At 38.0% G+C, this 22737-nt stretch overlaps 1 long non-coding RNA gene across 1 annotated transcript in view; it reads left to right on the plus strand.

Annotated features, from left to right (window-relative positions):
- Nucleotides 1-22737, plus strand: part of LOC114085887 (uncharacterized) — a 43962-nt gene that overhangs the window by 12398 nt on the left and 8827 nt on the right. Inside the window, exons 2-3 of the long non-coding RNA XR_003581559.2 lie at nucleotides 17322-17419; nucleotides 22420-22541. This is a non-coding gene — a long non-coding RNA (uncharacterized lncRNA). The remainder of the gene's footprint in view (nucleotides 1-17321; nucleotides 17420-22419; nucleotides 22542-22737) is intronic.

A 22737-nucleotide genomic window follows, 5' to 3' on the forward strand; every position in this document is an offset into this window, starting at 1 on the left:
GGCATGTTCCTTTTTGTTAAATCGTGAGAGAGATCAATCAGCTAATCTGGGCAATTAAATAAACACCAAAAAGGTCAGCCTGGCTGAATGCATAATAATTACCAATATTTTCTGGACCCCTGCTAAGGGCCAGGTGCCATGCTAGCTGCTTATGTCTCATTGAATTCTCACAACAACTCTAAAAACTAAGTACTATTATTTTTCTATTTGCATGTGAGGGACCCGAGTCTTAGAAAGTAAATTATGATGCCCAAGCACAGATCACTGGTAGGAAATACAGAGTCTGATTCAGAGCAGCTATGCTTGTCCAAGAGGCAAAGCATCCAAGTTCTCACCAATGAAGCAAGCCAGGCTGTGGTGATGTTGCTAGTTGACAGCCCAATCTCCCTTCACCCTGTCTGTTTTAGCAAGAGAATCCCATGCTCATTCAGGGTAGCAGTATGAAAGAATTCCCAACAATCAGTGTAGTTAATACACTCTATCAATGGCTCTAATTAATGACTTCCCTGAGCCCATTCCCTCTTCAGTGAGATCTGTAATAATAACCATGATGTTCACCAAGCATAAAACTGGCTAACATTGAATCGGTGCTTACTGTTCTGTCAGGTACTATTCTAAGCCCTTTGCATGGATTCTGGCATTGATCTAGTTGTATAATGGTTTCAGTTATTTGCTTCTTTAAAAATTGGTGGTATAGAACTTATATTTTTCCACATAAACTATATTACCATATGATTTATATATTTGTGTGTATAGTTGAAATGTACATATATATGCTGAAGCATGAAATATATATATATATATATATATATATATATATATATATATATATATACACACACACACACACACACACACACACACACACACGGGGACATGTTCAGAGAAATGCATTGTTAGGTGACTGCTTCGTTGTGTCAATTTCAAAGTGTACTTACACAAACTAAGATGGCCAGGATATCACTAGGCAATATAATCCTATGGGCCATCACTGTTTATGCAACCTATCGTTTACATCACTGTTATGTAGTAAACAGCCACATATAATATTTATAACCTGAAGTTCACATAGAAGCATACATAATCCATAACCTCATGAAACCAATGTGCTAATAAGCTTGAGGTCCTATGAATAGAGAGTCATTTGATAAAGCAAAAATAAAAGGAGAGAGAATACATTCACTCTGGGTGACTCTGAAATAGAGGAGTTGGGCTTCTAAGTTTTGTTCTCCTTCTTTGTGTCTCTAGTCTTCCCCCACTGGGGACTTCCCCAGACAGTCCCCAGTGCCCATTATCTTCATGTGGCCCGAGTCCTTCATTGTGATACCTCAGCCTTGATCCAAACGTGCCCATGTGATTCATGATTCAGACCCCAATTTCAATCAAAACTTGACTTGCTCATGGTAGAAATTTTCAGATAAGAACATTTAGAAGAATATAATCTCTAATTAGGAATTTGTCCACAGAAGTAGTAGAGTACAGATGGTTGGGAGAGAGGGAGCATGTTATTTGGAGGTAGGCGTGGCTTCCTATGAAGGTGGCCGCCTCTGGCTCTACACCAAAGCTTCCTCTGGCTCCCCTGAACCCATCCCGCTGATCATCAATCTTCCCTGTCCACTTTCAAATCCAGAAACTCTCTAAATCCAGCCATTAGGAGAAAAAAGAAAAAGGAAACAGTTTCTATGGAAGCATCGGATAGGAGGTAGTGATTATTCTCCCTGTTTACAAGTCAGCCTGAGATGGGGTAAAAGCATGAAAAGACTTTTAAAACCTGTACACAATTTGACCCAGCAATTTAACATTTAAGGGCTTGTCTTTAAGAAATAAATGAATAAGGTCTGGGGATATAACAGTGGTAGAAAGCTTGTCTAGCATGTGGGAGGGCCTGGGTTTCATACCCAATATGGCAAGAAAAGAAAAAAGTAGATAAGCACATAAGGATGTTTGTCCAAGTCTTTTTTAAAATGAGGATTACTGGATATTTTCCCAAAGTGTGTTGTTTAGAAAACTAATTTCTAGAAATTATTTTTAAAACCCAGAGGAATAGTTGGGGGAACTCTTATTTTTTAAAGAGCATGCCACATGTTTGATGGGGCCTTGTCATTGGTTTTAGACCATTGCTATGGTTACCATGGAGTTTAAATATATATATGTAAGCTCTAAAGTAGCATATTCTATACTTATCCTTTAATGGACGTTGTATTTTTGTGGAGGTTAATGAGAACTTGGTTATACAGCCCCTGCTTTTCATGAAACCCCCCTCCTCATGTGTGCCTCCCTCCCAGTGCCCCACGCAGAATCTGCTAGAAAGAATCTTGTGAGAATCCCTTTCTGAAGGTTCAGAATCATCTGAGCTGGTTTCAGCTGCAGTTTGATGCTCTATCTCCTGCAGTACTATAGATTTCCTCACTAAAACAAGATTTGAAATAAACAATTGCAGCACAGTAACTTAAAACAATGAAACCCAATTTAACTTACTTCATTCCAACGTTCTCTATAACCCTTCTGAATCTGTTGTTTGCATTTAAAATTTTAAACAGTGATTAAAAGAACAAGATGCAAAATGTGATATTTTTGTTTGGTAAGTACAAGTTTTAGTCATGTATGACATAGTTTACTGAATTTAAAGTAATAATTTAAAAATGGAACTTCATTCTTCATTATTAATTTTAAAATGAAAGAAAAACTCAAGAATTAAAATCCCTAGTTATTGCGTGACTATTAATAAATATAACCTTATCTTATGCAAGATGAAGGTGTTAAAACCTAATCTGCTTCAAGTGTCAAATATACTATATGTGCTGCTGCTTGTGGGGACAGTTCAGTAATTTGAGTGCTACTAAGTTTTTCTGAGACTTGTGAAAATTGTTGGTGGTAAATCAATTTGTCACTGCATATGTTAGTTCTTTGGGAAAAGAATATCAGGGCAGGTGGATGTGCAATAATAAGTTCAGTCTTCCACTTTACAGTTTGTTACCAATAACTAGGAATAGCATCCAGCTACTGTCATAGGAAATAGTCAGAACTCATAAGAATTCTCAAAACTCTGTAGTAACCAAATGTCTCAGAACCTCAGTTGCTATGCTAAGGATGGTGAAAACATTGAGAGAGCCATGGAATATAAACAATTTTCATGAGCAGATAGGACTCAGAGCAAACTGTTGAGGTAATAATAAGGCATTCAGGAAAAAACCTAAGTTTTAGAGAAGACTTAGACTTTGGCCTGGGTGCTATCAAAATTATTTGGTATTAGGTCATTCAAAATATTTACTGATTCTCCACTGTGTCAGCACTAAGAGTACAAAGATATTTAGGACAGGTTGTGGTCCACATGCCAAAGGAAGGAGACTCCTCACTGGCCCTCAAAAAAAAAAAAAAAGTAAACAGGTAAATGGATGAAGCACTTAGTTGTTTTATGTGCCATAAATGAAACAAATGACTTTCCATTATTCCTAGGATAAAGACCAAAATTCTTAATATGGTATATTTGTTTTCCTATAACAAAATACTTGAGGCTGGATACTTCAGAAGTAAAGAGGTTCATTTGGCTCATGATTCTTCTGGCTGGAAGTTCAAACAGCATTGTGCTGGTGAGAGCCCCTTTGGCTATATCACAACATGTCAGAGAAGCAGACAGGTCAACAGCTGCATGCAAAAGAGACCAAGTAAGTGGATAGCTTTGCATATTAACAACTCAATCTCTTGAGAACTAATTCACTCCTGCAATTGACTCATGTGAGACTCAACCTACTTTTCCAAACCAGCATTCATCCATTCATTAAGGTAGAGACCTATTATCTTCTATTAGGCTGCATCCCTCAACAACACCACTCTGGGAACCACACTTCTAGCACAGGAACTTTTGGGGGACAAACCATCTCCAAACCATTCTCTCCAACCACAGCTTACACTTCTCCCTTGCTAGTGCTATCTGTGCCAGCCACAGTCCTCTTTTAGTTCCTCAAATGCACCAAAGCCTTCCTGTTTCAGGGCCTTGGCATATATATTGGCCACGTCCACTTTTACTTTGCTTCAGTTGACTCCTAATGTACCCTTCAGATCTCAGAACAAATATGTTCACTGAAAGACATACCTGATGTTCACCTACCTCCATATGCACGGGGCAACCCAACATATCCACTACTAATGTCCACATCAGACATGCCCATAGTACCCTAGCTTTTTCTTAACTCTCATCACGGCTTGTAATTAGTAATTTGCCTGTGTAATCATTTGTTTTTCTGCTTTATTCCACTGCCACTACACCATAAGCTTCACGGGGCAAAGTCTTCTTTGTATTTATATTGTTGAATTCCCAAGTCTTTGCAAACTAAATTTGTGGACTGAATGAATGGAGGCATGCATAAATGAATACATAAGCAGCTAAGAAACCTACTAGTAGGGATGTGCCTCAAGAGAAAGAAAAGCCTGGTCTGTCCAAAGAGCTTCCTCATTCTTAGTTTCATAAGCCTGGGCCGGCTGGTCAAGTTGTTGCTGTTATTTTGAATTTCTGTTTTTAACAGCTCCCCTACTTAAAACCAACAAAACAAAACAAACAAACAAACAAACAAAACAAACCCTTCCTTCTACTTCTTAAATTACACTTTAAATTTTTTCTTTAATCATTTGGGTTTTAGATCCATCTTAATTGTATAGCTTTACATTCCAAAGCTTTCATCTTTTATTTCACTAGCCCTCAATCTTTTTTAAAAAAACGATAAATATTTTGTTTTATTCTGCTTTTATCAACTCCTAATCTTAATTTGAAATACTTAACCTGAGTCTTAAATCCTTTTTGTCTTGCTACTTTCAATTTTTATAAATCCCTTTTCAGCTCTGATTTTCAAATAGGCATAATTTATCTCAATTCTTTTTAATCTATTAATTGACTTATTTGTAATTGATTAATAGATTTAAGCATTCACTAAGCATGGAAACTATCTTTTACTTGCTCTTTTACCCCAGTTGTTCTCGTCTCTTTCCCTTTCTCTCCCTCATACCTCTCCCTCACTCTGCTTCCCCACTTTGTATTTGCACTGGCCAGAAAGAAGTCAATAATGCAAACAGTGGAGAGAGTATGCTTTATGAGCATGGAAAGCTGGCGTCTATCTTTCCCCATCCATTTTCTCTGCATCAGCTTCTTAGGGCCACTTCCTCATATTATTCCTGATTTATTAAGGATGGTTCTCCTGAGATCTCATTGCAGAAGATTTGTTGAACTCAATTCATTCTCTCCAGGGAAACATGTGGTATTTTGCAGTTTAGATATTAATTTGCTGAAACAGTGTTGCTTGTTAATGTCCTTTACCATCTAATCCTTATATGAGTAATTTGGGGGAATCTCTGCCAGATGCATGACCAGGAAGAACTGAATAGAGAATAGGAATCTCAGTTCGATGCCCTCCAGGTTTCAACCAGGTGAGATGCTGACACACCTCTGAATAAATACTTAAAGGATGTTTCAGAGTATAGAATCCCAGCCAGTGTCTTGACACCACTAAGACCAGCTTCCATTCACCACTCTTCCGAAGAGGCTTTCCTTCCCTTCTTGGCAAGTTGAGAGAGGGGGAGTCCTGGGTCCTTGCTGCCCTAAAGTCTCCTTTTTCTCCTGAGGGCCTTTCGAAGCTAAAGAGTGTGGAGCGAGGGCAGTCTCACAGAGTTCTTTAAAGAGGACTCTTTGTTCCTTTGCTGCAGGGTTAGGTCTACTCAAAGGAGTGGATTTCTCGGAGGTAATGGAGAATTCCAATTCCTTTGATATTGGCTCACAGGACATGGCTCTCTCCAGGATGCCAAGAAAGTCTTTAACACCAGGGATTTTGGCTGAGTTAGTGGGACATTTTGCTCATCTTTCCAGAGGAGAGCTGGATGCCACTGAGGGACATGAGAATACCTATGAGACACCCTGGTCAGTCATATCCCACCTTCTCTCCTCAAATTTAGCATTCTCTCCTCAAACCTACACTTGGAGGTTTCTTACTGTCATATAGATTCTTTCCTCAAAGAGATCTGATCCACTTCACATTAGTTGATTGGATTAAATGCCTTCCCTCCCAGTTTCAGGGAGAAAACCGCACTCACAGAGTGGACCCTCAGACTCTCTCATCTCACTGTCTTGTCAGACCTAACAACTGTCCTTTGAGAACTGTCCTCTGACCTCTTCACCATCTAACTCCATTCCAGAACCAATGACTCTGATCCACTGGTTCACCTTGGCTTCCTCAACTGTAAAATGGGGTTAATAAAATCCATCTTTTAGGATTCTCCTCAGGAATGCATGACACATTTCCATAAAGCAGTTAATGTAACTATACCAGTGTCTGGTATATATGAGAAGTGGGTAGTAAAGGTGAGCTAGTTTTACTTGACTTATCTTCCTCTTTCCTTTTAAAAATGGATCTGATTCATTTAACAGTTTCTGGCACAGGAAAATGTACTTAAGACACCTGGATCTAGAATCTTTTAAGGGGCTGAGCCTCTAATTGTTTAAAATAATTTGATTGGGATGTCCTGTATTTGTACAAGCATTGAATTTTATTCCCAGTCTGACCCAATGGGAATTATTCTTTATTTCTCACTTCTTGAGCCTAGATGGGCACCCTGCTAGCCACTGGCCCTGAGACAATCCCAAATGTTATGGTGGGACTTACATAACCTTGCACATAGTGGCCCTAGAACATTTCCTATGAGAAAAAATGAGTCATTTCCTGTACCCTAAGCACAGCTAGGTGAGAACAGTAACTTGTTACCTTTCTTACCCAATAGATACCCTTAGCTTCTGCCTCAACCTAAAATCAGATTGGTCATGAAAACATCTACAGCCTTAATTTTTTTTCTTTTGTGGTGTGATTGACCCCAAGAGTGCTTTACAACTGAGCTACATCCCCAGTCCTTTTTATTTTGTTTTCAGGCAGGTTCTTGTTAAGTTGCCCGGGCTGACCTCAAATTTATAACCCTCCTGCCTCAGCCTACTGAGTGGCTGGTATATCAGGCTATGTACCACCACACCTAGCCCTACAATCTTAATTTAACAGTTTAATTTTATTAGGGAATGCGGAATTATAGTGTTTTATAGATATAAATTAGATACATACTTTTAGGGAACAAACTGCAGAGAAGTCAACAGCTACTTTTCATGTTATATAAGTCTAAAACTGTTAGGGTCTGTAAACAAGTCAAGATGGCATCTGGCATATTGCCAGAGGGAGTGGTTTGTGAAGTAACGCCAGCGAGCCATTAAGTGTGGAGATTCCTTATTGGTTGACTGCTGTATCTAGTTTATGTTAATTAAGATAAGCTGTGTGTAATGTATATATATACCCCTCCTGTCCTACAATAAACGGCTCCCACTCCTGCTGTATCAATGTACACAAGTTGCTCGTCACCCCCCCCCCCCCCCGGTTATTTTGCCCAGCCAGCCAGGCTGCGGCATAAAACTACTCTAGATCAATTTGAGTAAAGTAGGCCTAAAATAAAGGATCATTTGTAGATGACTGAGATGGCTTTGGAATCATGGAGAAACCCAATTAGTTATTAGAGATGATAATAGTTTCATTTATTGAGATCTTATTAAGTGTCAGTTCAGTTGTTTCCTGGTTGGCTAAACTGACAGTTTTGGTATCTTGAATTCAGGATATTTGTAAGATGTTCTATGTTATATTTAAATATTATATTAACCTAGCAAAGGAAATAGAATTAGGGACCCAAATCCTTGTTCTGAGCTGACCACATGTTTGGAAAGGTTGGGGAAGATGCACGTTTGCTAAAGGGCCACTTAAAAGACAAGGTCCTATTCCATACATTTAAAACCGACTGATTTATTACAAATGGACACTGAGTGCAGTAGAAAGGACAGAACTTTAAGTAAGTCTGGTCAACAACGAGAGTGAAAGGCAGGTCACAAAGTTGGAATCAATATTTTTTATACTTATATCCAGTCAGTGACTGGAAAATAACTACTAAAAAGTAGCTAATCCAATAGAAAAATGGGCGAAAGATTTGGACACACTACAAAATGTAATAATCAAGTTTCATTAGTTACAACAAAAGGCATCAGAAAAATGCAGATTACAATGTGATGAAATACATCTCACCTAAATTATTAAAATTAAAAAGATAGGCAATGACCAGTGTGGGAGATGATGCAGAGCACATAAAATTCTAATGGAAAGGCAAATTGGTACAATCACTGTCAAAAACTATTTGGCATAATCTTCTAGAAGTGAACATACACATACTCTATGACCCTGAAATTCTATTCCTAGGCATAAACACATGTGCATACCTATGTGCACTAAAAAAAATGTTTAATATTTTCATAGCACTACTATTTCTAATAGCCAAAATTAGAAATAACTCATATGTTACTCAATAGAATTGCATTAGTCCGCTTTTTTTGGGGGGTAGTGTGGGGGAGGGTGCCAGGGATTGAACTCAGGGACACTTGACACTGAGCCACATCCCAGCCCTATTTTGTATTTTATTTAGAGACAGGGTCTCACTGAGTTGCTTAGTGCCTCACTTTTGCTGAGGCTGGCTTTGAACTCACGATCCTCCTATCTCAGCCTCCTGAGCCACTGGGATTAAGGTGTGTGCCACCACGCCCCGTGCATGTTTTTCACTACCAAATAAATACTTGAGGCTGGGTAACTTCGTAAAGAAAAGAGGTTTATTTAGCTTCAGTTCTAGATGCTCAGGGGCTTCAGCTCAGCTCTAGTGAGGAACTTATGGTAGACAAAATGTGTAAGAGCAAGTGATTACATTGCTAGACAGGAAACCAAAGAGGTTTTATGAGTCAGGCTCTGGCTTTTATAAAAATTTGTTCTCATAAAACTAACTCAGGGGTCCCATGAGAACTACCTAAAACTCTTCAGAGGGTATGCCCTCAATGACTTTAGGATCTAATTAGTTCCCAATTTTTAACATTGCCACATCATCTTCCATGATAATATGGCTTACTTCAGGCCCAGAACAGTGAAGCCAAGTACCACAGACTCTGAAATTATGAACCAAAATAAGTCTTTCCTTGTCTGGATTGTTCTTTTCAGGTACTTGGTCACAGCAATAAAAAACTGACTAACAGAGGACAAACTCAATCATATCCAAACCATAGTAAGAATGAATTGACCAATGGTGCTATGTTTATAAACTTTAATACTACCCACGAATGAACACACACAACTACCTGCAACAACATGGTTAAATCTTATAAACCTAACCATTGAGATGACATTTGCTCTAGGTGTCAAGGAATGAGCAGGAATTTGTGAAGTATGGTAGGTAGGGAGACAAAGGACAGGGGGATCATTGTAGATGAAGAAGGTAGCACATGCAGGACATAAAAAGAATGATGTGTTATGCCCAGAAGGGAATTTGGCATTAATGGGAAGGAATGGAGGAACGGGAGATTAGACAGGAACTGAAGCCCTAACGTTTGTGACTTTGTCCCCATGTCATACGTTGTTTGCAGATACAGTTGTAGCAGATGCCAAATGTCACTCATTGCATCAGAATGTATAATACAAGTCCTAAAGTTTTAAACATCTTTTTTAAAAATCTGCTTAATAGAAATAGCTTGATTTTAAAAAATAATGGTATCTACATTAGCATACTGGAAGCCCTGAAGAAATCAGCTTGAAATAAAAACAATCTTTGTAGAATATTCTCAGGCTCTAAATTATTTAAGTTGACCAAAATCCAAGCATGAATATAATATGTGCTATGCCAACTACCAAGGACTTTCAAAACTTTTTCCCCTAGAATTAGAGAATAACTTGGTACCTACATCAGCATCCTTGCATGAAACGAGTTTTTAAGGAGGGGAAGTTACAGTCAGGAACACCAATATTATAAGGAGACACCTATTATTTTGATGAGTAGCTGCAGACACAATGTCTGTAGCCTCTCAGAACAGCTCTCTAGTTTGCCAAAGAATCACTTAAAAATGCATAAATGTTCTCTTTGTACTAATGGAACAGATCTTTGCAGTGGTTTCAAAGAGGAGAGAAGGGGGAGAGAGGGAGGGCCATTCCTGTGCCCCTTCCCATGGCTTCCACACCAAGATAACCAAATGAGAAAGGCTGCTTGCTCTCCCAGCAGCACCAAGCCAGGAGGGAAGAGTCAGACCACCATCCACTCTGCCTTCCCATTTCTAAATTACACATGACAGTGGAGGCAACAGGGCATGCATTCAAATGCACAAGCTTGAGGTTGGCTCTGGGAATGAATTCAGTAGTGCAGACATAGCTGTGTCCAGCAGGTTACCACACTCCTCTAAGTGACCAGTACAGGTATGAATACTGTGCCCACTCAAGATACTGCGGCAGAATAGGCTGTTGCTGCTTTCAGCTTCAATTCCTGCCAAGGAAGCAGCAGAATGAATCATTTTGGGGCAGATTCCGGACTGCACCAGAGCTATAAATTGAATGCTTTCAATTTATTTATTGCTTTCACTGGCTCTGACATTAGCAGAAAGAGCTGAGTAATCATATAAATGGAATGAAAGAAGAAAATGGAAGGGATTTAATATTGAGCATCTGCTCTGTGCCAGGCACAAACTAAGTCTTTATTTGTTACAGAGGTAGCATAGTGTGGTTGATTCTACATCTACCATTTGCTACCCATGTGAACTTGGACAAGATCCTGCAACTCTCTGAACCTCTGTTTTCTCATGTCTACCATTTAAGGTTGTACAGGAAAGAAAAGAGAATCCATGTTCATGTGGCAAATAATAAATACATTTCAAAAGTAGGTACTTTTAGTTATTGTCATTACTGTCTGGATCATTTAATCCTCCAAACAGCATCATTACCATTTTACAGATGTGGATACTAAGGTTCAGAGAGGTAAGAGGGTTGTCCAGGGAATAAAACCTTGGAACTGTGATTCCAATCCAATCTCACACCAGAACTCGTCTTCCTTACTTCTCTAGACCATTCTACCTTTATCAATCAGTTGTGAAAAAAATGGATTACAGAAATAAGAAGCAGCAAAAATGGGCTGGTTCTCAAATGCGAAATATCCATAAGACCAAAGTTGGAGTGGTGTATTAGTTAGGGTTGTCCAAAGAAAAGAACCAATAGGATACATATGACAAATACATGTTATATATTGATTGCATATTATAATATGTAGTATATATGTAATATTATAATTTAGCACAGTGATATGTATACTATATATATACATATATATATATAGTATAACATATAGTACACAACCAATATGTAACACACACACAACATCTACATATATATCATATTGATTCCTCCACAATTGCATGAGCCAATTCCTTAAAACCTCCTGTCTCTCACTCTCTCACTGATGTCTATGTATTCTATTTGAAGCTTGTCCAATAAATGTATATTTTATATGTGTGTATGAGTGTACATGTGTGTTTAAAAAAGGATTTTAGGCATTGTCTTACATACTTGCGGATGCTGGCAAGGCAAAATCTGCAGAGCAAACTGGAGACATGGGGAGAGTCTGAAGGCATTTGGCTCATCCTTGGGTGAACTGTCTTTTTCTCCTAAGGCCTTCAACTGATGGATGAAGCCTACTGGGATATGGAGATGTAATCTGCTTTACTCAGAGTTCACTGATTTAAATGTTAATCCCTTTAAAGCTTGTTCCCTCTCTCTCTCTCTCTCTCTCTCTCTCTCACACACACACACACACACACACACACACACACACACACACACAGAGCAACATCTAGGATGTTGCTTAACAAGCATGTAGGTACTGTTACCTAACCAAGTAGTTATAAAAAATTAACCATCCTAAGCAGGGGTGGTGATCTGTGACAAATACAATACTCAGGACAGAAGGCTGGTGTCTAAGAACTGTCCTTAATTGACTTCAGGTATCAAACTACTTAGGTTTTTTTTTTTTTTTTAAACTGGATATTATTCCCAATTTCTTAAAACCCACCTGCCTTTAGGCAGTTTTGACTATTCAGATGAACTAAGATTATTGTTATTTTTAAATAAAGCAGCGAGGAATGCAGGCTTTCTTAGCAACAAAGACATGTTCCACATATGACAAGAACACAAAACATAAATCAATGTAAGAGGTGGGTAAGTGGCTTGCAGGAGCTAGTGTGGGGAATCAGATCTTGGCTGAGATAAAAACAGAACTTCAGGAAGTAAGGTCCTTTTACCTAATCCAAACTCCAGGGTGAGCTATTATTTTCAAAGTACAGAAAAAGCTTTATATGTCACCTCTCTGTTCCTTGTTGCTAAGCTATGCGACTTAGTCATAGCAAGAGCAGAGTCATTAAAAACATTTATTAAGATATTTTTAAAATATAATGATTAGGGTTTTTTTTTTCTGAAACAAATAAATGAATAGTTTTGTTATAATTATTATATTATAATAATTCAAAATTATTAACTTCTCAAAATGACATCTGCAATAGAATAATTTTCTGCTTTCACCTGTGAAGATAAATCTTCTGGATTCTCACATGGTAGGAAGAAAATCCAGAGCTGGTATTGTGGCCTTACAAAGAAACTTTTTTTTTTTTTTGCGGTTGCATTTATTTATATCAATATTTAGAGAGGAAATTTGAAAGTTATACAAATGAAATTTTTTATGATTAAATTTATCATTAAAAACTTATTTGGGTATTTAAATAAGTCTTTCAAGATAATTAATATGCTAATCCCAAGTACCTTCTTTTCACAAATAAGGATCCTATTTAATAAGAGCCTTTTTAATATAAACAGATGAAATTGAATCTACTTTTCTTACTCTGAATATTATTATTTTTTCTTTTTTTTTTTAATTTTTTATTGTTGGTTGTTCAAAACATTACATAGTTCTTGATATATCATATTTCACACTTTGATTCAAGTGGGTTATGAACTCCCATTTTTACCCCATATACAGATTGCAGAATCACATCAGTTACACATCCATTGATTTACATATTGCCATACTAGTGTCTGTTGTGTTCTGCTGCCTTTCCTATCCTCTACTATCCCCTCTCCCCTCCCCTCCCCTCCCCTCTTCTCTCTCTACCCCCTCTACTGTCATTCATTTCTCCCCCTTGTATTATTTTTCCCTTTCCCCTCACTTCCTCTTGTATGTACTTTTGTATAACCCTGAGGGTCTCCTTCCATTGCCATGCAATTTCCCTTCTCTCTCCCTTTCCCTCCCACCTCTCATCCCTGTTTAATGTTAATCTTCTTCTCATGCTCTTCGTCCCTACTCTGTTCTTAGTTACTCTCCTTATATCAAAGAAGACATTTGGCATTTGTTTTTTAGGGATTGGCTAGCTTCACTTAGCATAATCTGCTCTAATGCCATCCATTTCCCTGCAAATTCTATGATTTTGTCATTTTTTAATGCAGAGTAATACTCCATTGTGTATAAATGCCACATTTTTTTTTTATCCATTCGTCTATTGAAGGGCATCTAGGTTGGTTCCACAGTCTTGCTATTGTGAATTGTGCTGCTATGAACATCGATGTAGCAGTGTCCCTGTAGCATGCTCTTTTTAGGTCTTTAGGGAATAGACCGAGAAGGGGAATAGCTGGGTCAAATGGTGGCTCCATTCCCAGCTTTCCAAGAAATCTCCATACTGCTTTCCAAATTGGCTGCACCAATTTGCAGTCCCACCAGCAATGTACAAGTGTACCCTTTTCCCCACATCCTCGCCAACATTTGTTGTTGTTTGACTTCATAATGGCTGCCAATCTTACTGGAGTGAGATGGTATCTTAGGGTGGTTTTGATTTGCATTTCTCTGACTGCTAGAGATGGTGAGCATTTTTTCATGTACTTGTTGGTTGACTGTATGTCCTCCTCTGAGAAGTGTCTGTTCAGGTCCTTGGCCCATTTGTTGATTGGGTTGTTTGTTCTCTTATTGTCTAATTTTTTGAGTTCTTTGTATACTCTGGATATTAGGGCTCTATCTGAAGTGTGAGGAGTAAAGATTTGTTCCCAGGATGTAGGCTCCCTATTTACCTCTCTTATTGTTTCTTTTGCTGAGAAAAAACTTTTTAGTTTGAGTAAGTCCCATTTGTTGATTCTAGTTATTAACTTTTGTGCTATGAGTGTCCTATTGAGGAATTTGGAGCCCGACCCCACAGTATGTAGATCGTAGCCAACTTTTTCTTCTATCAGAAGGCATGTCTCTGATTTGATATCAAGCTCCTTGATCCATTTTGAATTAACTTTTGTGCATGGCGAGAGAAAGGGATTCAGTTTCATTTTGTTGCATATGGATTTCCAGTTTTCCCAGCAACATTTGTTGAAGATGCTATCCTTCCTCCATTGCATGCTTTTAGCCCCTTTATCAAATATAAGATAGTTGTAGTTTTGTGGATTGGTTTCTGTGTCCTCTATTCTGTACCATTGGTCCACCCGCCTGTTTTGGTACCAGTACCATGCTGTTTTTGTTACTATTGCTCTGTAGTATAGTTTGAAGTCTGGTATCGCTATACCGCCTGATTCACACTTCCTGCTTAGCATTGTTTTTGCTATTCTGGGTCTTTTATTTTTCCATATGAATTTCATGATTGCTTTCTCTATTTCTACAAGAAATGCCGTTGGGATTTTGATTGGCATTGCATTAAACCTATAGAGAACTTTTGGTAATATCGCCATTTTGATGATGTTAGTTCTGCCTATCCATGAACAGGGTATATTTTTCCATCTTCTAAGATCTTCTTCTATTTCTCTCTTTAGGGTTCTGTAGTTTTCATTGTATAAGTCTTTCACCTCTACAAAGAAACTTTATGAAGAAGTTCCATTGTGTTTGACTACTATCCACAGGGGTACCTCCTAACTCACACATGGCTCCCCTCCCAGCACTCTTTCTGGCTTCAAGGTGTTGGGAAGCAGAAGAATTTGTTTTAATCCACTTTCATTCAATCACCAGTCCTCATACTGGGAGAAGCCCTGTAGGATTAGGGAAGTGACCTTCAACCAAGGAATCCATCCAAGGCAACTAGCATGACAGATGGTTGTCTCCTTGACATCCATCTCTCCTTTCTTCCTAGTAATAGCAATGTGTCCAAGTAAAGAACAACATTTCCTAGTTAAAGGAGGGAGCAGTTCATATCCTGGAATAAAGACATAATAGTTGGCATCTTAGCAGTCATTACTGAGTTAGGAGGTACCCTTGCGGGTAGTAGTCAAACACAATGGACCTTCTTCATAAAATTTCTTTATAAGGCCACAATACTAGCTCAGGATTTCCTACTTTCAGAGTCCCTTTATGTCACAGAAGAAATCCTTGTGTGTTTGAACAGTAACAGCCAGATCTGTTTCTTGTAGTACAAATTAGTCCTTACTGAATTATTAACCCTGGTAGTGATCAAAAACTACATACACTTCTGCCACATGCTTCATTGTAGAGTAATAGACCAAAGACTCAGTATTATTTTAAATCCTTTGGAGTTTGATGCATGGGACAATAATATAAATGATCCAAACAATAAGAAGAAAAGGGTTTTGCTCTCATTATATTTAGTCATAAAATAAAAACCTGTTAGAACTGGAAAAGTACCTTAGAAATCCTTAATCTATCTTTCCACCTCATTATTCATTTTATAGATGAGAAACCAGAAATTCGGTGTTTAATCCAGCAAAGATACTCAACAACTAAGCCAGGGGATATGAACACAAATCTTCCAAACACCATGGCTATTTTTTTCTTCTGGTTCTATAAATGGGACATAATCTTTACATAATCATCAAAGAAACAGGAAACTTGCACACATTTGAGTACTGTTCATCGGAATACTCTTGGGGTACCTTCTAAAACAGAGCTGCCCAACATGCAGTTGCTCAATTTACAGATGGAATAATCTGAGCTCACACCATAGTGCTCATCCCACACTCCAACATCACGTAATAGTCCCTACCCAGTGTCCAAAGCCCTTTGTTGTCTTACTTTTGGTTTTCAGTGCCAGTTCTTGTTAGCTGAAGGCAAATTACCTACGAGCCTAGCAAAGAAAGGGGCCCATTTGGCAACTATTCATCCTCCTCAGATTTGTGTTCTGGGAAGACATTTTAATTAAGCAGTGGGAGAGCTACTACATTTAGAAGCAGCTCCTAATGTGAAGCAGGGAATTTCAGGACCAACTGAAGTTCTTGGTGCTTGTGTGGCTTTACCATTTAAAAGACAGCCAGTGAATTCTTCTCTAGCACTCCTTTAGTACTGCAGGCTTTGTAAGATTCAGAACGGTCGACTGGTTTCTTAAGGCTCATTCCTCAGTTCTCCTTGCACCTCAGTGCATGCTTTGCAGACAGAACACAGGTCCTTTGATTATTGTCTAATTAACTCAAGCTGTGTACCATGTAAATGGTCACTGTTTTGATTATTACCTTTGGTTTTTCCAAAAATGCTAAGAGACAATTCCTTTGGAGGGATTTTTCCATTCATGAATATTAAGTGAGTTTTATTTCATACAAGCAAAGGAATAAACCAATAATCAATGTAACGCTCTATATTTGTTATCTGCTTGCTCTCGAAACAACTGAGCAGTATCTGAGTTGAGCTTCATTGTCTATTTGACAGAGGGAGATGTCACCTGGTTTGTGAAGGGCACAGCCAGGACTCCAAGCTAGAAGCCAGATAATATTATAGTATTGTTCAAATGAGAAACAAACAGTTTTCATCTTCTCGTCCTCCAATTTGTGTCAAACACTTAGCAGTTATTAATAATACCTTGTGAATGAGCATCTTTTGAAAAGAAGTTGCCCAGTTTAGATACAGAGTGGGAAATGGCATGCTAAAAGAACACCAGACTAGAAGTTAGGACTGGAGTTCTGCTCTCAGCCCTACAATTGCCACCTGCTGTGACCTTGAGCAAGGCCCAACACATCACTGATCTCACCTACAACACATTGTCTTAACATCAGAAGGATTTCATAATTCTCACTGTATAAAGCAAATAATAGCAGAGCACCCCAGTGCAGAAGGGGCCAAAGGGTCCAGTGCCTAAAACCCCTGAGTCTTGCTCCTCCCTGGGGATCAATAATGCCTAAAGCCCCCTGTATAAGCTTAGGGCACTGATCCACATAACTGTATATTCCCTTTCAAAAGTTGTGTCTTAACAGTTAGTTATTCCCTGTATCCTAGGCTTAACCAAAAGGAGAGAAAAATGGAAAATGGAGAGATATATGGAGAACTCAAGCAACAACCCATTATTTATCATCCCTTAAACCTTGTTTTGGCTCAGAAGACACCAGGCAAAGCAGAAACTTGTTACATTTCAGCAACAATATTTCTTCAGTGCCCATCTAGGAGCATCCACCCAAAGTGACTGACAGCTGACAGTGAATGTCTATTTTCATTTTATTGGCTTATAGGAAGAGAGAACTTCATGAGCCATTTGGGGAAGTAGAGAATATTATCTGAAGGACCACAATTCCCAGAACCTGTTTATCAGTGAGGAGAAGAGAATGAGGTAAGTAGAAAATGTCCCCAGTAAAACCTCATTATAAACAAGGAAAGTACCAAGGAAAATTAAAAATAGACCCATGTTGCATTAATGTCCATGCTCATTAGAATGACTGCCTTTCTCAGGTTGAAGGATTCTCAGACATTATTACATAATTTTAAAAAATGTTTTTCATTTTTAAAAAATGTGGTAAAAAACAAATTTGTAACCCAACTTGTGACTTACCTGCTGCTCTGACCTGCTCTATGAATCTGTTGAGTTCATGCTGAGACTTCTTCAAAATAGTACTGACTGCTGCCCTATGCAAATGTGGCAAGGACTAACAAACTGTCATTCAAAAAGAATCCAGGCCTCCTTGAATGAGGTAGAAAGGACAAAGTATTATTGCTGACACAGTTAGAAACAGTGTCAATGGTTTCTCCATTTATAGAAGGCAGGAGAAAAGCCTTTTTAGGAAAGAGGATGGGCTGGTCCTGCAGCCAGAGATGGAAGTAGAGACGGCAGTGGGTGGGTTCAGGAAGCACATGGAGGTGTATAAGTGTGTGAATTTCAGACATGCTCCTATTTTTAATGTTGGCTATATCGGTATTTTAGTCTGTGTACCTTATTGGGATATGGTGAAGATAAAAGCATAGATACAACATTTGCATCTCAAATCACAAACTACCCAAAGATTTTACTTTTCTAACAGCCTGCTAGCTAATACTTTTCAATTTGTAACCAAGCAAATTGTAAATAGTTTCACTGAGATTAAAATATTTTAGTCATTTAAAATACTTCCAAAGAAGAAAAGATTATTAAACAAATCAATATTTTTATGAATCTTAATGACTCAAAACTGTGTTTTTTGGGGGAAGAAATTATTCTCTCCCATCAGAACTCAGTGTTAAATATTCCTTTTTACAATCTGTACCGGTGAGTCCCAAACTCTTTAATCATCAGAGTTCCTAAGGCACTTTCCAAAAACATGGAAATATTGGCCTTACTTATGGATATTCTGATCCACTGGAAAGTTGGAATCTATATTTTCAAAAAGGTCAGATAATTGCCTTTATTACTTTTATTTTGGAGATGAGTAAATTAATATTCAGTAAATAAATTGCAGTAAACAAAGCATATTAATGTTAAACCTTAGTAATAGGGGAAACTAGGTGCAGGATATATAGGAGCTATTAATTTTTGCATTTTTCTTTTTTTTTATTTCTTTCTTTTTTTTTTTTTTGGCAAAATTGCTGGCCAGTTTTGAGCTACAGGAACGATCCCATGCACTCAGGTTACTTCCTTATTCACTTCTCTTTGAACTTGGATTTTTGAACAATTCAAAAGAGGAGAAGAATTCTTTCCACATTACTGGCATTACATTTTTGTGGCATATACTATTTTCAACATTCTAACCATATGACAAGTAATTCCTAGCCATGCCATCACAGAAGAAAATACCAACATCCTGTGGCTTTCCCCAACTCTTACGTGCTTAAGAATGTTAAATCCTTCACTCAGGACAACTGGGTACGGGTTATCTTTTCTTAGTGGTTGCTTTCTTACCACGCATTAAATATATCAGAGCCTGGAGAGAATAGATGTAGATATGAAGAGTGTAGGCAAGAAGAGGTTAAAAAAGAAAGGAATCTACACATCAAGGAGAGAAAATTCTTTTAGCTTCCTCTAAAAATATTTATCCTTCATGTAGAGAGACACTTTAAAAAATCTTTCTATTAGCATAGCATAAGTAAAAAATAAATTCAAAGGTAAGAAAATAAGAAAGGCCAAGAATCCTAGAAAAAAAATAGTTATTATATGATGGATATGGTTGGCCACATACTGATGCCATATTGATATACCTCTTTAAGAGAAGATTAATTATAATAAAATAGATGGTTAGTAAATGCCATTATAAAATACCTTCTTCTACATAGATTTGGTCCATTTTGGATCAAATCCTATTCTTTTTTTTTTTTTTAAATACAATTCAGCTTTTTGTTTTTAAAGAGAGCGAGAGAGAGAAAATTTTTTAATGTTTATTTTTCAGTTTTCGGCGGACACAACATCTTTGTTTGTATGTGGTGCTGAGGATGGAACCCGGGCCGCACGCATGCCAGGCGAGCGCGCTACCGCTTGAGCCACATCCCCAGCCCAAATCCTATTCTTTATGTGCTGTGATGCAGAAGGTTTTATGTTGTCTGTCCTCCAACACCAGTGCCATTGAAATTTTTTGTGGATGTCTGTGAGTTGATTTGCACAGCATCTATTTTCCATTTTTCTGGTAATAGCACTCAAATATTTTTAGGGGAACTTTTGGAGGACCCTTTCACTCTCAATCCATGTGCTTTAGATGGGTCATCACACTTTAGCCCCAGGGGTAGCATGTGTCCTTGCCCCAGCCAGCCAGCACATCCCACTCTTCTAGCTCAGGGTTTGATTCAGTGAGGGCTTCATGACTGATTTAACATCTATGAGGTCAACTGAGAACCCAAGAGAAATGGTTTCCTTCTCCTAAATATGGAATTTGGGCAATCTATGCTTGACAGCAACAGTGACCACCACCAGGGATGGTCAGCCTGACATCAAATCCAACAGGGGGTGGCAAAGCTGAGAAAGAGTGTAAGAAAGACAACATTTTTAAGCTCCTATATATCCATTGACATAAAGGACCCTAGTCTTTTCAGTTATTAGAACCAATAAATTTCCCTTTCCTTTAAGCCTGCTTAAATTGGGGTTTCTGTCATTTGGAACCAGAAGAATCTTGACTAATAACATGTTTAACAAGTTATTTGTCTATCATGTAAAACTATATTTTAAAGGAAAAAAAAAGTAGATCTCTTGGATGGCATGAACATCTTTGCAAAATAACTCTTCCAGCATCTCAGAATTAGATCAAAGAATTTATCTACTGAGCTCATTTCGGTAGCCATTCCCAATATCAGTGGCTTACCGTGTACCAGGCACATGCTTAGGGACGAACTTAAATTTCTCTCATTCCAGCCTCACAATCAGAATCTCTGTATTATAGATGAGGAAACTGAGGCCAAGAGTCAGAATTTGAGCCTGAGTCTGTCTCTGTTCAAAATCCATGGCCTCAATCCACTCTCCTTCTGGATAGAGTGTGTGTTTTTGTTTTTTGTTTTGTTTTGAACCTAGGGCCTCCTGCACTGAAGTCAAGCACTCTGCCACTGAGCTATGTTCCCAGCCCCCTTTAATTTTTCTTTTGAAACAGGCTCTCACTAAGTTATCCATGTGGGCCTTGAACTTGCAATCCTCCTGCCTCAGCTTCTAGAATAGCTGGGATTATAGACGTGGGCCACCCTGCCCAGATATATATTATGTTTTATTCTGGAATCTTATAAAAATTCATATTGGAAACATATAGTTTGGTTGTCAGTTTAATAATAACTTTTTAAAATTTAGATTTAAAAAACAAGTAGAAATACTCAGAAGGAATTAATTGATCCTTAAAATTATATATCAGTGTCAAGTAAACTCAATCCCCTGCTCTCCCTTTCCTGTCCCTGGCTGTGGCTGCTCCCTTCTCAACCTTGCCTAGCCTGCTTGTGGACTCAGCCCCCCTCATCAGGCACTAAGCACCACACATGCAGTCTGTCCTAGGGCAGGTTATTATAGCACATGGTTTTTAGCTAGCATGGTTCTTTTTAATTTCTTCAGCCACCCCTATCCCTGGAAAGCTCTTTCTGGTTATGTTGCATTAAGTCTGTACATCCCAGCCTTCTCCTCAAGTTCTAAGCCTCCCGAATCTCCCAGCCCTTGGGTTATTTTGAAAAACCAAAAAATTCCCAATATTTGAATAGTTTAGACCTATCTCAGTTTTTCCCATTCAGAGCAACTCAGGGCTTTAACAAAATATTCACAATACTTTCTCAAACAAAATGATCCTTCTAGTGGATTTCTAGCCTTAGTAATATGGAAATCCAGAAGAATCTTGGAATGATTTTTTGCTGTCTTATAATTGTAGTAGTACTAAGAGTAAGTGATATTTTATCTGTCTCAAAATAAAAAATTAAAAGGGCTGGAGATGTAGCTCAGTGATAAGGCACCCCTGGGTTCAATTCCCAGCACCAAAAAATAATTAATTATTTAAAAAGTAAGTGATATTCTGAGAGTTTGCCTAGATTTTTCATAGTACTTATTGCAGTCGAGAACATACAGTAAGAAGTTAATGAACGGTTGTTAATGGACTATCCACTCAATATCCAGCTTCTTGGAAACTGCTCTCTGGGGAATGTGATTTGGAGATCAGCTAAGTTAAATATTGTAGTTTATTTAAAGTTCTGAGAGATGTAAGCTTAGTGTCTTAAAGAATACTGACAACTTGAGGCAATCCAAACGATAAATCCCCCGAGACTAAGCAAAGTTCAACCCCGTCTTCACCAAAGAGGTGCAGGCTGTGGATCCTCATTCCTACTGAGCATCCATGTTTTGTGAAGTTTTTTTTGAAAAGATCCTGATCCTCACTGAATTTTCTAGTAGCATTTTACAGTTCAAATGTTGACAAAGAAAGAGATATTTACAAGTGTGCTTATTTCTTTTTGTGGGAAATGGACATATAGTATCTTCTCTCTAGCTGTTGAGACAGGGCCATTTGAAGAGAAACCAGACTTTGATTGCTTAGTGCTTTGGGTTCTTGGGTAAAATATATTTTTAGATATTATCATTAATAATTTATGAATGAGAAACCTTTACCAGACCTAAGAGATTCAATATTTTTGTTTGTAACATATCTTTGCATTTTTTTCAATGCCCTTCAAATGCAGGTCTACCTTGAATTTATTTTGAATGATTATTAGAAATGATCAATGACATCCTAGTGCTCCATGAAAAAGGTTGATGGTAGTACCCCAGCTGTAGTCTGTGTCTGCCTCACCAGGCCTCATCTGGATGCTTCTACTCACTATATAATGGCCTTTTTAACTAACTGTATTAGATTTTTAACATGTGGGTATATATTAATACACTTGACATCTTTTTGTCTTTCATTTAAATTATTTTATCAGGTGATGGGGAAAAGAAAGAACTAATTTGTCTTACTAGTGTCTGTGATGGTGATGGAAATTCATGAACAAAGTGATTTACTCTGCTGTTGATACAGCCAGATGCCTTACCTCTAGATCTGAAGGTAAAATAAAAGACTTCTCTCCCTCCCTGTGAGCTTTAAAAAATCAGAAACGACTTTTCTTTCCTGGAGTGTGATGCCTTTGTAGATGTGACTTCACGCTTTCTGAGAGCGACGGCTTTTTGGAGGTGGTTAGAATCATCTGGAAACTTTTTCAAATACATGTAGAGTCACACGCACCTCACTCCCTTGGTAGAAT

This window comes from Marmota flaviventris, chromosome 3 (assembly GCF_047511675.1).
Source record: "Marmota flaviventris isolate mMarFla1 chromosome 3, mMarFla1.hap1, whole genome shotgun sequence".
Taxonomy (NCBI): Eukaryota; Metazoa; Chordata; class Mammalia; order Rodentia; family Sciuridae; genus Marmota; species Marmota flaviventris.